General features: G+C 37.7%; 1 protein-coding gene across 3 annotated transcripts in view; it reads left to right on the top strand.

The window, feature by feature from the left end:
- Window positions 1-15,796: 15,796 nt before the first annotated feature.
- The window catches only part of pag1 (phosphoprotein membrane anchor with glycosphingolipid microdomains 1), a 53,386-nt gene continuing 52,585 nt past the window's right edge, over window positions 15,797-16,597 (top strand). For all 3 annotated transcript variants that reach the window (XM_057354596.1, XM_057354595.1, XM_057354598.1), the window contains exon 1: window positions 15,797-16,026. The gene's annotated coding sequence lies outside the window, so the exon portion shown is untranslated. The remainder of the gene's footprint in view (window positions 16,027-16,597) is intronic.

Genomic DNA, 16,597 nt, shown 5'->3' on the forward strand with positions numbered 1-16,597 from the left:
TTATTCTAGACTTACAAATTGGCTATTTTTGTCTAGCTCTGTCAGAAAATGTCAATAAAAATGCAAATGCTGTAAATTTTGTAAATGTCATTTCAACTTTATTTTAAATCCTGACTAGTGGTGAAACCTTTCAATAATTTTGATGCGTTCAAGTAATATAAACATATATGTAATATATGTTATTTTATATATAGGCTATTGGTTAATATATGATCTTAAAAATATCTGCACAGAGTTTTAAGGTTTATGGATGTCATTATCTGTTTAAAAAAAAACAATTTAACGTTACGATCTACCACGTATATTAAATTACGAGATTTTTTTATAATAACTAACATATCCAGTAGATGGCGCGAGCGACTTATCTCTACCATCCACGTCACGTAAAGTCAGTTCTTAATATGGTGCACCTTTTTTACACATACACATAATCCTGTGGACTATTTATATACAATAAATAATCATCAATATACACCCATACACATTCCTACTAACTGACTATCAAGAAGGGTTTTGTAACTTCAAACTGTCTCTTATTTGTCGTCATTTATTATTTTCATATTGTTTCTGATACAATGTTTCTGCCGCTCAACTGGTTGAGCATTGTGTTAGCAGCGCAGAAAGGTCATGGGTTTGATTTCCAGGGGACAAACATAATGATGAAATGTATAGCTTGAATGCAATTTAAGTCACTTTGGATAAAAGCATCTGTAAAAAGCAGCAATTGATACAAACAGATGAGATGTCAAATAGACAAGACAGATCATGCCCCTTATGTTTAGAAAATAAGTACAGTGCGATTTATGTTATATCTACATAAAATGTTATCTTTAGGCCTATCAAATGTTTTCTAGACAAGATGTTTTCTATGACATTGTGTGTTGCACATCTATTGCTAAACAAACAAGTGCTGAATCATTGCTCTTCATGCACAACAAATCATATTGTTTGTCTTTTGAGGAACTAACTAGTAAACTATTTGTGGTGTTTTTAAAAACATCTTCTCACTGATATTTCACTAACAGCGATTTGCCATGGGCTGGATGCAAAGAATTTCTTTGCTAAACAACTTGAGTGCACAATCGTGAGCACATTTAAAGCTATATTTAGACAGCAGGGTTGCAGACCCAACTTCCTATTAAGTCCACTTCTGAAAACAATGACAGTGCTACCGGGAGCCTTATTTTATCTGAATAAAGTGAACTACAAGCACTAGACAACAAACAGTGGTGAAAACCATAAGGGAGGAGGTCAGCCTTTACAATAAAACTGCTGTCATTGCTTCTTGTGCTATAATTTTAGAAGCTTCAAGGAAGTCAAAACCAGCATTTGGGTATTTAAAAAAAAAGTGTAGCTCAGCAGGGTGGGGCATTACTGACACTTTACAGTGCAGTCTTTTCTTTTGGTTGAAAAAGTTTATTGCATTTTAAAAACACTATGATAAACCGGTTTCTGAATAATTATGCTCTTCTTCACAAATTTTTGTACAAATGTTTACTGTATAGTCTTCTTGAATATGTGTTTGTCATTGTATACTGAATAAAAAGTGAACCCCAAGTGGCCACATTAAGCTTTTATCGTTGGCAAGTAATTTCCCAAAAAGTTGAAAATGATAAATGTATAAACAATCGGTCTCTATATTGTAAAATATAATTGTGTTATATTTAAAATATCCTATATTCATCCATTTGTATGTACCCTTCCATCTAATCGACAAAAAAACAATAAACAGCATCCAGAAATTCCCAAATTGCTTTGTTGCAGCGGTTGAGCGAAAGCAAAACTACACATCCCGTGATGCATCGCGGCGCAACTCAACAATCGCCGTTGCGATCTGTCTCTCCGCCCCTCTACATCTTTGAAGTGTAGCGGAGGACTGAGGGCTGGATAGAGAGTGAGAGCACCACCGGACCGGTATGTTATGTCTGGCACACATCGCCGTCCGCACTGCAGTCCTCGAGCTCAGTCTTTTCTTATCATATTTGAAATACGTTGTCGCGTGCTGCTGTGTGAACCTGCGCTGACCATAAAATAACTCACCACAGAAAAAACAGCTGATCCACGGATGCTCGTCTCGGGTAAGTGGTCATTCAATAACACAGCCCACTCGGACACTACAGGCTTCATGAGTGGAAAAGTTGAGCAGATGGAGAAATATCAGTAATAACAGTGAAGATTGTCAAGACATACGTGAACTTCTCATGTAACGTTATTTTAAACGTCGCGACACGTGAGGGTGAAGCGGACGCATCGCATTGCTGTGCGTACGACCGCATACTGACACTTTATTGTCGTACAGATCAACTACTGTTTTCACAAATTAAGAATTATGGGATGTCAAAATAACAATTAACACGTGATTAACTATAAACAAGAATGTATTAAACAATACACATTTGAAGACTGTTCCGTTTTCTGATGCGCACTACAGGTATCTACCTATACAGTATATGCAAAATCATTTGGCAGACACTTTTGTTCAAAGCAATGTACAGGGTATACTTTTTTAACCTTTGCACAGCTCTCACAATGCAGAATGTACAGTAACACTAACAGATAAGAGCGTGTTTTAATGGCAAATTAAGACCATTGATTTAAGTCATTTTTAGTTCACTAAATAAGTCTCGATAAAAAGAGACATTATCTCAGGCTTCTAGTCTATCTCTAGATCTTTTTCCGCATGCTCACTTTCTATTAATGAACGTTTATCTTTCACTGGTTTACGTTCCTGGTCAGAATGGTGGTTCTGTGTAAAGGCTATATGTGATAAACACATATCGCACATAACTCGTCATTACGCAGATTATGTGCCAGATGGTTATTTGTCTGAGAGTCAGCGAACTGCATAAATATCAGTTCACTGTAAATGTCCCGTCTCAGCACAAATAAAGCCTATTGTGACAGTCCTGTACACTGACAACACAGCAGGTTTTTAACTGGGATCACGGTGTATTGTCTTAAATCCACCGGTCCCTCGTCAGAGAAGCATCTAGACACAAAAAAGGTTGGAGTCAGCTTTACACTTTTATAGAGATAATGTTTTCCTGGTTGGATGAGCTCAGCTTCGTGCTCGACTCTTTCTGCGCTGCACCTGTCCTTCACATTGAGATTGTAAGGTTCCATACTGCGGAATCCAGATTTTGTGGTTTTGTTACTCTTAAGAATGCTCAGAGCAGATTGTCCTATATATTTTTTTCCTTGTGGCAAGGGTGGACTTTGTTCTCAAAACCAGTGTAAATGAGCACCAAAGGAAGATGGTTTTGAATTCAGAATATATCGGTTACCGCAGTTCTGGTGCTTCGTTGAGTTTTGCTCATAAATGTCAAAAGAGTAGGTGGGAGTAAAGATTGAAGTTTGCCTCAAAGGGTCTGAATCTGAGAACTAGCTTGAACTGTGAAGTCTGTTTTTGCTCTTCAGAAATGTCTGATTGGATTCATGGATGTTGCTACAGCTGTGACTGGTATACTTTTACAGGATTCGCTCCGTCTGTGGGTTTCTGTTTTCGGGGGTGTGCTAAATCCTGCCAAATGGGGCATTTGAGACACAATGTGGCTACTATGCTCTAATGGAATATAATCCTTAATACATAAATGGATATCCTGTACATTGTTATTGAGTTTAATGTTAAGTGCTAGTCAGTAGTCACTCTGTTTCGCTTCATTGCTGCAGTAAGATGTGCTGTTTAGAGGTGAGATGCGATGTTTAGACATGTAATAGAACCAGATGTTGTGTGACTATTAAGAAAAACCAGGAAGAAAAGATTGCTTCTGTGAAAGCGGAGAACATTCATCCAGGTAGGTCAGCGATGGGTCAGGCCAGTGACCTGAGTACATCTGTAGTCAAGGAAACAGGAAGATCATAGAGCTGCTTAGAATTCAGCATTTCACACCTGATGTTGTCTGCAGGGAGTGAGAAAAACTTTGCAGACTGAGATATGAAAAACATTAGTTTTGTCCGTGGCAGATTTGTGTAAAGGTGAAGGTAAAGGCTGGAATGAATTGTCACTCAAAATCTAAACAGTCTGTCAAGTCGGTCTGAGCAAAACATGCACCCTCCTGTTGATCAAAGACGTGTGACAGATATGTGCATTGCAATCATGGACATATTAGGGTTGCCTGTAATAAAAATATCGCAATAAACATTGCAATGGTTTGCAGTAAGTAAAATGCTATGCATATATATATATATATATACTGTTGATCAAAGACGTGTGACAGATATGTGCATTGCAATCATGGACATATTAGGGTTGCCTGTAATAAAAATATCGCAATAAACATTGCAATGGTTTGCAGTAAGTAAAATGCTATGCATATATATATATATATATATATATTGTCACGGTCCTGCATTCTTGGTTCTGTATTTCTAGTCATGTGGCAGGATCGGGACTGAGCCCTTAGGTTCTATGTGAGAAAGCCATGAGATGTTTATGTTTTTACCTCTCATGTGTTTTCTCGTGTCTCGTCATTGGCCCCGCTCCTCTCGTTTCCTTGTTACCTTTCCCTGAGTGTTTGATTACCCACACCTGCCCTGTGTCGTTATCCCTCGTTTGTGTTCCCTTTATATACCCTCATGTTTCATTGTCCTGTGCTCGTGTAATACGTATGTATCCCTGTACCATGTCTCTTGGATGTACTATGTTACGTTGTGTATGTTCTGTTTACCTCGTCGAGTGTTCCTTGTTCCTAGCCGTGCCCGTGTTCCGTGAGTGTTGTGTTTTACCCTTGTCGTGTGTTTGATTTAAGACGTTTGGTCGTGTCCTTTAGTTTAGTTTTTACTTTTCTTGTTTTCGTTTTGTCCCCCTCGTGGGAAGTCTTTTATTTCAAGTTTGTTTTCCGGTCCTGTTTTCGTGTCACCCCCTCGTGGGTATTTTGTTTGTTCTTTATTTATTAAAGTCTTGTCTGTTAACCCCTTCACTGCCTGCCTGCATCTGGGTTCTTCTCCACGCACCTTCTTGACATATTTGCAGTTTGTTGTATGTACATGTTTGTATGTTTGTGTTGTGTGCTATGTTCGTATGTATGTTGCTTACAAAAAGTTTTGGTTAGTCAGACAACAATACTACTATTCTTCAAATGGCCAACAATTGAAAAATATGCTTAGATGGCATTGTTATTGTTACATCATCTCTGCATTTACCAGCAGGGGTTAACTGTACCTTGCTAACCAGCCAAACTCTGATCCCTTGGTAGAAACCTTTTAAAATGGTCAATTAATTCTGCAATGAAAGTGTCTGTCATTGCAGAAAAAGAAAAAAAATGTTACAATCAGTCTGTTAGAGTGTGTTAAGCAAATGAATGTAAAATATCGTAATAGAAAATGTCCTTTTAATAAAGCGGGTGAGTTGTCTGTCCGTTACATGAATTGTATTCTGAATACAATGTAAATTGATTAAACTTCTGCTTATTAAATTCCCATGTAGACATATTAAGATGATCATTACAGTAGCACTTTTGTAGCATTGCTGAATGGGCGCTGGGAGCTGCTGGCAGAGGGCAGTGTTACAGAAGTGACAGACAACCGAACCTACCTGCTATTGTATCTGCTGGTGACATAAAGTCAAGATGCTGAGTCCAGTCTACAGAAGACCTCTATTCATGCAGTCTCTTCATAGATGCTCGGTTGTGGGTTCAGTTTGAAAATGAACGAAACAGCGTCAGCTATGTCTTTAACTTACACCATTTTCGCACAGTGTGTCTTTGTCACTCTCTCTCTGACCAAAACACCTCTGCCTCAATCTTCATTGTGGGAATCGGTCTATGAGTAAACTTTCCCCAATAAATATTTAGTTGTCTGTTAAGCACAAGCGAATCAGGGAAAGATTGCCTTGAAATAGGGCTGGGCGGAATGACGGAATATTCCGTTATACCGCGGAATACAATGTCAACCGTAAGAGATTTTTCTATTCCGTGTATTCCGCGGAATGTAAATAAGTAGGCGTGGTTAACTCGGCGCTCTGCAAATTAGGCGCTATTCTGAAAAAAACTAATGAATTAATCGACCCATAACAAATGAACGTATTTCTTTTGACCTTCTTTCAGTCTGTAGTTTAGTGATCCGCTCCAGTCCGGCACTTCTCTCACCCGCAGTGCTCGTGCAGGGATCTGCGCCAGCATTTAAAAAAGATCATTCTCAACACGTATTTCAGAAGTCCGGTTGTTTTGAAAAGCTGTTAATAGTTTTATAAAGTTTAACTTCAGGCGAGCCGAAACTTGCGTTGAAATGCGCGATGATGCTCGCGAGCGCGTGAGCGCTTTGATGTGAGTGTGACGCGCTTCTACCTCCAGTGTTGGGAGACGCGTGAGGAGTCACCAGAGACTTGCAGTGCAAAAACAAGCCCGAGAATAAACAAACCTAAAGACAGAGAGTCGCAACACACTAAAATTGCTCATCTAATAGAGAGTGAAGAGCGATAAAGACCTACAGTACAGACCCCATGAACACCAGTTTATAACACTAGCCATATACTGTACTCTCATTGTTTGTGCATATTCATACTTTATTGTTATATATGTTGTCTATCTTCCTACTGTATACATATGATATAGCCAGAAGATAAATATGAATAAATAATACATCTGATTATCAGAACTTAATTTGATATCTTTAGTACATTTTCATAACTTGCCTACAGTTTAACTATGGTGAGCATTTAAATGAACTGTAATAAATAAATTAGTTAAATCAATCTAAGAAAAATGAGGTATAAAATATAGAATTATAATGGGAGATTGTTTCATGAAATATATCGTTACCGTGAAATAAAATTACTCTTTCCGTGAAATAGATTTTTGGCCATTCCGCCCACCTCTACCTTGAAATTATTGTTTCTCTTCACTGAAAGCCCTTTCACTGACAGCATACAGTTTCTGTGTTTCCATTGGTTGATTTCAGTTGTTGAGTGTGTTTTGTCTGTAAGGTGTCACTCTCCCACCTGTCATGGCTCTGCTTCATTTAGTCATGTTTTTCTTGGTCCTGTAGCAGAGCCATGACAAAGTCTTTGGTTATGTGTGGAGAGAAACAGATTATTGTCCTTTTGACAATAATATANAATATTATGTAAACACAAACTTTTATTCTGGATGCGATTAATCGCGATTAATCTTTTGACAGCCCTAAAAAATATATAACATTTTTACCATTCTTAAAAGAAAAGAGACTCATACATGGTTTTATAAAATTCACCAAGGGGTTGATTATCTTTGGATAAGTGCTTTAAAGATTCTAAGTATTTTTTACATTCATTTTTAAAACAATTTATAGAGGGTTTACTGTAATTCCACTTACTTTTATGTATATGATATTTGCCCATTGTAACAATGATGTTTACATGCCGCATACAACATGCTTACGGCCGGATCATCGATTTAGGAGTCTAATGAAGAGGATATCATATCCCACAACCGCTTCTTTTATTCGGCGTCGAGGAGACTCATCTACCGGACGGGACACCTCCCCCCTAGCTGTGAACTCTTATGGGAGCAGGTTATGTTAAGCTTTTGTCTTGTCCTTTATGTTTACTGTGCTTTGAACCTGAACTGTTTTGGCCGTGTTGTCACGTTATTATTGTCAGTTGCGTCGTCATTCATCTCAGCTGCATATTTGCATCTCATACCGTCTTGAGTACGTGATTTTGTCCTCAGTGGTGAAGCTGCCCACTGTTCTTGGCAAAAAATCCTCCAGTGTCAGCACGAGCTGCATGACCTGCACGCTTTCTTTCTCAACAACAGTGGATCCAGCTTTGCTGACTTGAGGATGAATTACGGGCTCCTTTTTACTTTGTGCAACACGACATATTAAGAACCAAAAGCTCAGAATGCTCCTTACGATTTAGGCCCATATTTAACCACCTTATGAAGGGACAAATTACTCAAACTTAAATGATTAAGTAAATGTTCAAATATTTAAACGAATTGTTAAATAATAACATTGTTAATAAAACATGAAACTTGAACAACTAATTATTTAATATGTAACATAATGTAGGCCTACTGTCATGCCTAAATTGAAAAAAACATGCTGCCTGTCATATAATAATTGTAATGCTTCAATAATATGATGTGGAGATACAGTAAGTTTGGTTTTTAAGATCGAACAAAAAAATCTTCGTCACCTTCAAGGTGAGGCCGGGCGAGTTCAGGTGATGAGCATAGCATAAAGGCAAGAAAAAACTAGCATGAAACCTTTTGTGCTCAACACTCTGAGGAAGTGTCTTGGCAAATGGCGGCCCATTCAACGAAAGTGGATTCACCGAATGGATGGAGAAATGGCTGGACGGAGACGACTGGATGGAGACGGCTAGATGACTAGATCGGCGGACGGATGGAGAAACGGCTGGACGGAGACGGCTGGATGGAGACGGCTGGATGACCAGCTTGATGGTCGGGTGGAGGAACGGCTGGATGGAGACAGCTGGATGGAGAGGCTGGATGGAGAAGCTGGATGGAGACGGCGTACGGATGGATGGGCGACTACAGCTCCAGTCCATCTGAGGAGAAGCAGCCCTTCACCATCATGTCTTACAGTAGAAGCATTTTTGGATGTGTAAATGCTGAACATTTTGCTGGCTGACTGTCACTCAGAAAGGGGAATAAGATTTGACATGGTTCATCTCAGTTGTATCTTTGTATGCCTTTCTCAAGTTTGTGTTGAGCAGTGGTGCCGCACTGTTCTTGGCACACGAACTCCAGTACTTGCATGTTCCTTCAGTTCCTTGCAGATCTGCACTTCAGCTCTCAACAACAGTGGCCTACTGATTTCAGGGCAAACTTTGAGACAACTGTCACTATGCTCTTTATCATTGTGTAGAATTATTCAAATAGTAATGATTTGCCAACGCTGTTTATAAGATGTCACCTAAAACAAGAGAATCTTATTAATTCACAAATGAATTAAAAAAGATTTTAATGTGAACAGGGTGACAATAAAAGCAACTATTATAAAGGCATTATGATACACATAAAAGTCCTCACATCCCAGTTTAAAAAAGGGGGCATGATTATAATAGAAATCAGGGTAAAAACTGTATAAAGACTTTAAAGTAAACAGAGTGACAGTAAAAGTATTATGAAAGGATACAGTATGATAAAACCTAATGAGTTGTGTCTTATCTAAACCTCTTCTGTCTGGTGGTACAGTCAGTATTGTTCAGGTGGAAGATTTGCTATACGTAAGTTACAACTTTAGCAATCCAGGACTCGCTTATAATATGCCAAGGGTTTAAACCAATCAAGCAATCCACCGCATATTTTAGATGAAATTTTAGACAGCTCCTTCCTACAAATCAGTTCGAGATCATAAATATTTGTGGATTGTCTAGACCGCACTGCCCTCTTTAGGTTTCGATACAACATCTCATCCAAAGAAACAGGACCCACAGCAGGAGCACAGTATTGGTGTGAGGGATATTCAACAGATGGTTTGGTGTTTTCTCTGGAGTTTTAATCAGCCATAATCGCCTATGGTTTGCAGAATTAGTTTTATTCATATTTTGATAATCGATCTATGAGGCATAAATGGATTGTTTTGAGACTTTGGGAGGTCCTATGTAAATCGCATGACGAGGACATTGATAGTTTAACTGAGTGTATTGCAGACTGTATCAACTTTTGAGTTGATAACACAGTACCCACCAAAAAGGTCAAATGTTACTCAAATAACAAGCTATGGGTTACTCCAGAGTTAAAGGCGTTATTAAGCGGAAAAAAAACTTTTTAGTGGGTGACAAAGAGGAACTGAAACGGGTATCAATGATTAAAAGTTAAGATTAAAGGGGGGGGGATGTTATAAGTTAAAAATGGAACAAAAATGACAAAAAAAGAATGTGAGAGAGGTATGGAGTGAGTGCAGGGATATACTGCCTCTAGTGGACAGATGTGGGTGGATGAAATGAATATCTTTTTTAACAGATTTGATGGAGGATCTAGTGATTTAAACAAAACTTTTCCTTCAGATGGTATACCGCTGACCTATGTAGATCCCCCTTCAGTCTTAAGTTCATCCTATTTTCCCACTTGTGAGTCTGTATCTTGTGAGTTTATACGGTATCAATGAAACAAGTAAGAAGTGGGTTAAGGAGAATTAAAAAGAAGAAATCTGCAGGCCCTGATGGCATTAGTGCTGGAATTCTTAAATGAGTTCATATTCATGATATTTTTTATTTGACTTTGCGCTTGGAAAGGGTACCCGTTTTATGGAAGACATCATAGTTCCATCATTTTCACTTTACAGACCAATAGCTTTAACGGCTCAGTTGATGAAGGTTTTTGAGAGATTGGTTTTAAATTATATTAAGCAGTTATTGTGTGCTGATGAGGATAAACTGCAGTTTGTTTACAAAACTGGTGTTGGGGTAGATGATGCAATTATTTCTCTCTTAAACAAATGTCTAAGTCATTTAGAGACGTCAGGTAACATTGTTAGAATTACATTTTTGTTTTATTTTTCTAGTGCATTTAACACTATCCAGCCTGCATTACTCAAGAATAAATTAGAAAATGCTGGATTACACCAGAGTATGGTCAGTTAACTGACTACCTCTCAAATAGACCACAGTATGAAAGGATGCAGAACTGTGTGGCCCAAGTAGTTACGTGCACTGGTGTTCATCAAGGAACGGTTTTAGCTCCGTTTTTATTCACTTTTTATACATCAGACTTTCAGTATAACTCCAAAAACTGTCATCTTCAAAAAATTTCTGACGACTCAGCAGTGTTGGCTGCATTTAGGATCATGATGAGAGTGAATATAGGGATCTTTTAAAGAATTCTGTGGACTGGTGTGAAACTAATTGTCTTAGGCCAGGGGTCTTCAACCTTTTTGAAAGCGAGGGCTACCTGAAGAGATTAAATCATCTAGAGAGCTACTTGTTGATAAAATACTTTCAAACTTTAAACATGTGATGCATTATTTTTTCGGCTCACGGATCAAATTGAGTTTTCTTTCACATATTTTTGCACTTGAATATATTAAAGCTTAAAGGGGTCATATGACACGGCTAAAACGAATATTATCATTTGTTTTAGATGTAATGCAATGTGTATACATCATTTAAGGTTCAAAAACGCTGTATTTTCCACATACCATGCATGTTTGTATATCCTCTTTGCCCTGCCTCTCTGAAACGTGCAGATCTTTTACAAAGCTCATCGCTCTGAAAAGCGAGGTGTGCTATGATTGGCCAGTTAACCAGTGCGTAGTGATTGATCGAATACTGCAAGCGTGTGACGGAAATGTAACTCCTCTTACCATATTTGGAACATCAGGTTCCAAAGCAATTGTACTGACAGGTGCGCCCACCTTAATTGAGTATACATTTGGGCGGTCTTAGTCAAATCATACCATGAACTGACGTAGATTTGTGGGGGTGTGGTTACACGAGGCGTTTCAGGCAGGTCTGGGTGAGCATTCTCTTTTAGATAGAATGCATCTTTTGTTCCGACGTGTCTAATACATGCATGGGAAATTTATAACACACCAAAGACACAGATAAACACGTGTTCGCACCGTATGACCCCTTTAAAACATGTGCCAATAATATTTCATGATGATGTAGCACTTGGTTGATCGGTATAGTCACAGATTCGTCAACTGTCCTGAGCATTATTGTTGAGCCCTGTGTTTGGCGGGCACCTTACAGAGTTCATGCTGGGCACCACGTTGGAGACCACTGTCTTAGGCTAAATGCTAGTAAGACCAAGGAAATTGTGGTTGATTTTAGTGGATATCCTCATCAAGTACTGCCGGTGAATTTACATGAGTCAGAAATTGAGATTGTTAAGTCACATAAGTACCTAGGTGTATACCTGAACAAAAAACTTGATCGGTCTGACAATACGATCTATAGAGTCTATAAGAAGGATCAGAGTCACATTCATTTATTAAGGAGAAGATCCTTTGGTAGATCCTTTTGACCTTTCTGTAGTATCATCTGTGATCTTGAATGCTGTCACCTGTTGGGGAGGGGGATTGCTGGAGTAGGAGAATAACAAACTCAACAAGCTTATAGAAAAAGGCAAGATCTGTTGTGGGGTGTAGGTTACCCACTGTAGACAAGATAGCACATGATAGAATGATTGATAATTGGTCAATATGACGAATCATGATTGTCATCCTCTTCAGTTCAAGCCTGTGTGAGTTCTTTTAGTTCAAGATTAATTCAACCCTGGTGTTATAAGGAACAATATAGAACGTCATTTTTACCAACAGCTATTACATTGTATAATCAATGTTATATTAGATGATTGATGTAGAACTTTAATTGTGTAGGGTATAAAGATGGAGGAGTGTCTACTTGATGCTTGAAAAAAAGGTGCTGTCTGAAATGCTGTATTTTGTAGAATTTTATTTTATTTCTTTTCTTTATTTATTATTGTGTTGTGAGCTCTGCTGTGACAAGTGAATTTCCCTTTGGGATTAATTGTTATTCAAATCAAATCAAAATTATTTGTTTATTTTTATAATAATATAATATAACATTGACTTTAAAGGGATACTTCAGACAAAAAAACAAAATTTCTTCCTAACTGAATATGAATTTCATCTTGAAAAATAATGTAGTCGGATTTATAATACCACGTATCATTTTTCTTCCAAGCGGTAGAATGGGAGTGAATTGGGGACAATTTTTTTAATCTCCAAAAAGTGCATCCATCGATCAAAGAACTGCTCGACACAGCTCCGCGGTCTTAACAAAGGTCTTCTGAAGCGAATCGATGCGTTTGTTTAAGAGAAATATCCATATTGATAGCGCTATTAACGTTAATTTCGCAAAACAAATTAAACAAAAAATCTTCGTTACAGCTCAGTACAGATCTGGTTGCGATGAAAAGCATCATTTTTTCTTGGGCTCATGGTGGGAAATGGAGCACTTCAACATACAACTTTTAATTTGACAGGAGAACTGTCTTGTTTCTTTTCAGGAAGACTTTAACATGCGTAGTCTGTAGAAAGAGCCACAAGGCGGCTAAAATCATGGGATGCAACTGCTCGAGTAGGCTACAAATCTACGTCAGTTTGTGGTCTGATTTGACTAAGACCGCTCAAATGTATACACAAGTAAGGTGGGCGTACCTGTCTGTGCAATTGCTTTGGAACCTGATGTTCCAAATATGGTAAGAGGCATTACATTTCCGTCACACGCTTGCAGTATTTGACCAATCACTACGCACTGGTTAACTGGCCAATCATAGCACACCTCGCTTTTCAGAGCGATGAGCTTTGTAAAAGATCTGCGCGTTTCAGAGAGGCGGAGCAAAGAGGAGATACAAACATGCACGGTAGTGAAAAATACAGTGTTCTTAAACCTTAAATCGTGTATACACATTGCATTACATCTAAAACAAACCATAATATTCGTTTTAGCCGTGTCATATGACTCCTTTAAGCTTTAATTCAAGTGCAAAAATATGTGAAAGAAAACTCATACACTGTATACACTTTGCATTACAACAACTACCACACAAAGCTCTGATCTGAAGATAACGAAATTCTAATCTGAAATTCACAACGATCCCTTTATCAGTACATGGACACCAGATCATTGAAATATAATAAAAAAGAATCATAACTTTGGTGGAGATATATACAGTTTTCATCAGAGCACCACCTCCAGCGAGAATAACAGAATATATTAATTGTTTTCATATGTAGTGAGTGATTGACACATGTTTTATTATATTAGGCTACTATACAATTTTGGTATATCTGTAGTATGTGACAATGCCAAGTGTGCCACATTGCTGACTGGTACAGTGCTTCATAAATATTAAGTGCAAATGTAGAACTATGTTTCTGTCATATGGAAAATTGCTTACTTGACCTAAAAACTGTGATTATGGTAAGTTTGCCTGTGTTTGATGTTCCTTTGAAACATCTATTTCATTTTGTTTTCTTGTATAAAATAATTTTTCCCACCATGCCTTCTGTGGAAAACAATACTTCTCTTATTCTAGACTTACAAATTGGCTATTTTTGTCTAGCTCTGTCAGAAAATGTCAATAAAAATGCAAATGCTGTAAATTTTGTAAATGTCATTTCAACTTTATTTTAAATCCTGACTAGTGGTGAAACCTTTCAATAATTTTGATGCGTTCAAGTAATATAAACATATATGTAATATATGTTATTTTATATATAGGCTATTGGTTAATATATGATCTTAAAAATATCTGCACAGAGTTTTAAGGTTTATGGATGTCATTATCTGTTTAAAAAAAAACAATTTAACGTTACGATCTACCACGTATATTAAATTACGAGATTTTTTTATAATAACTAACATATCCAGTAGATGGCGCGAGCGACTTATCTCTACCATCCACGTCACGTAAAGTCAGTTCTTAATATGGTGCACCTTTTTTACACATACACATAATCCTGTGGACTATTTATATACAATAAATAATCATCAATATACACCCATACACATTCCTACTAACTGACTATCAAGAAGGGTTTTGTAACTTCAAACTGTCTCTTATTTGTCGTCATTTATTATTTTCATATTGTTTCTGATACAATGTTTCTGCCGCTCAACTGGTTGAGCATTGTGTTAGCAGCGCAGAAAGGTCATGGGTTTGATTTCCAGGGGACAAACATAATGATGAAATGTATAGCTTGAAAGCAATTTAAGTCACTTTGGATAAAAGCATCTGTAAAAAGCAGCAATTGATACAAACAGATGAGATGTCAAATAGACAAGACAGATCATGCCCCTTATGTTTAGAAAATAAGTACAGAGCGATTTATGTTATATCTACATAAAATGTTATCTTTAGGCCTATCAAATGTTTTCTAGACAAGATGTTTTCTATGACATTGTGTGTAGCACATCTATTGCTAAACAAACAAGTGCTGAATCATTGCTCTTCATGCACAACAAATCATATTGTTTGTCTTTTGAGGAACTAACTAGTAAACTATTTGTGGTGTTTTTAAAAACATCTTCTCACTGATATTTCACTAACAGCGATTTGCCATGGGCTGGATGCAAAGAATTTCTTTGCTAAACAACTTGAGTGCACAATCGTGAGCACATTTAAAGCTATATTTAGACAGCAGGGTTGCAGACCCAACTTCCTATTAAGTCCACTTCTGAAAACAATGACAGTGCTACCGGGAGCCTTATTTTATCTGAATAAAGTGAACTACAAGCACTAGACAACAAACAGTGGTGAAAACCATAAGGGAGGAGGTCAGCCTTTACAATAAAACTGCTGTCATTGCTTCTTGTGCTATAATTTTAGAAGCTTCAAGGAAGTCAAAACCAGCATTTGGGTATTTAAAAAAAAAGTGTAGCTCAGCAGGGTGGGGCATTACTGACACTTTACAGTGCAGTCTTTTCTTTTGGTTGAAAAAGTTTATTGCATTTTAAAAACACTATGATAAACCGGTTTCTGAATAATTATGCTCTTCTTCACAAATTTTTGTACAAATGTTTACTGTATAGTCTTCTTGAATATGTGTTTGTCATTGTATACTGAATAAAAAGTGAACCCCAAGTGGCCACATTAAGCTTTTATCGTTGGCAAGTAATTTCCCAAAAAGTTGAAAATGATAAATGTATAAACAATCGGTCTCTATATTGTAAAATATAATTGTGTTATATTTAAAATATCCTATATTCATCCATTTGTATGTACCCTTCCATCTAATCGACAAAAAACCAGAATAAACAGCATCCAGAAATTCCCAAATTGCTTTGTTGCAGCGGTTGAGCGAAAGCAAAACTACACATCCCGTGATGCATCGCGGCGCAACTCAACAATCGCCGTTGCGATCTGTCTCTCCGCCCCTCTACATCTTTGAAGTGTAGCGGAGGACTGAGGGCTGGATAGAGAGTGAGAGCACCACCGGACCGGTATGTTATGTCTGGCACACATCGCCGTCCGCACTGCAGTCCTCGAGCTCAGTCTTTTCTTATCATATTTGAAATACGTTGTCGCGTGCTGCTGTGTGAACCTGCGCTGACCATAAAATAACTCACCACAGAAAAAACAGCTGATCCACGGATGCTCGTCTCGGGTAAGTGGTCATTCAATAACACAGCCCACTCGGACACTACAGGCTTCATGAGTGGAAAAGTTGAGCAGATGGAGAAATATCAGTAATAACAGTGAAGATTGTCAAGACATACGTGAACTTCTCATGTAACGTTATTTTAAACGTCGCGACACGTGAGGGTGAAGCGGACGCATCGCATTGCTGTGCGTACGACCGCATACTGACACTTTATTGTCGTACAGATCAACAACTGTTTTCACAAATTAAGAATTATGGGATGTCAAAATAACAATTAACACGTGATTAACTATAAACAAGAATGTATTAAACAATACACATTTGAAGACTGTTCCGTTTTCTGATGCGCACTACAGGTATCTACCTATACAGTATATGCAAAATCATTTGGCAGACACTTTTGTTCAAAGCAATGTACAGGGTATACTTTTTTAACCTTTGCACAGCTCTCACAATGCAGAATGTACAGTAACACTAACAGATAAGAGCGTGTTCATGTATATTTAATGGCAAATTAAGACCATTGATTTAAGTCATTTGTAGTTCACTAAATAAGTCTCGATAAAAAGAGACA

This window comes from Triplophysa rosa, linkage group LG16, assembly GCF_024868665.1.
Source record: "Triplophysa rosa linkage group LG16, Trosa_1v2, whole genome shotgun sequence".
NCBI classification, from domain to species: Eukaryota; Metazoa; Chordata; class Actinopteri; order Cypriniformes; family Nemacheilidae; genus Triplophysa; species Triplophysa rosa.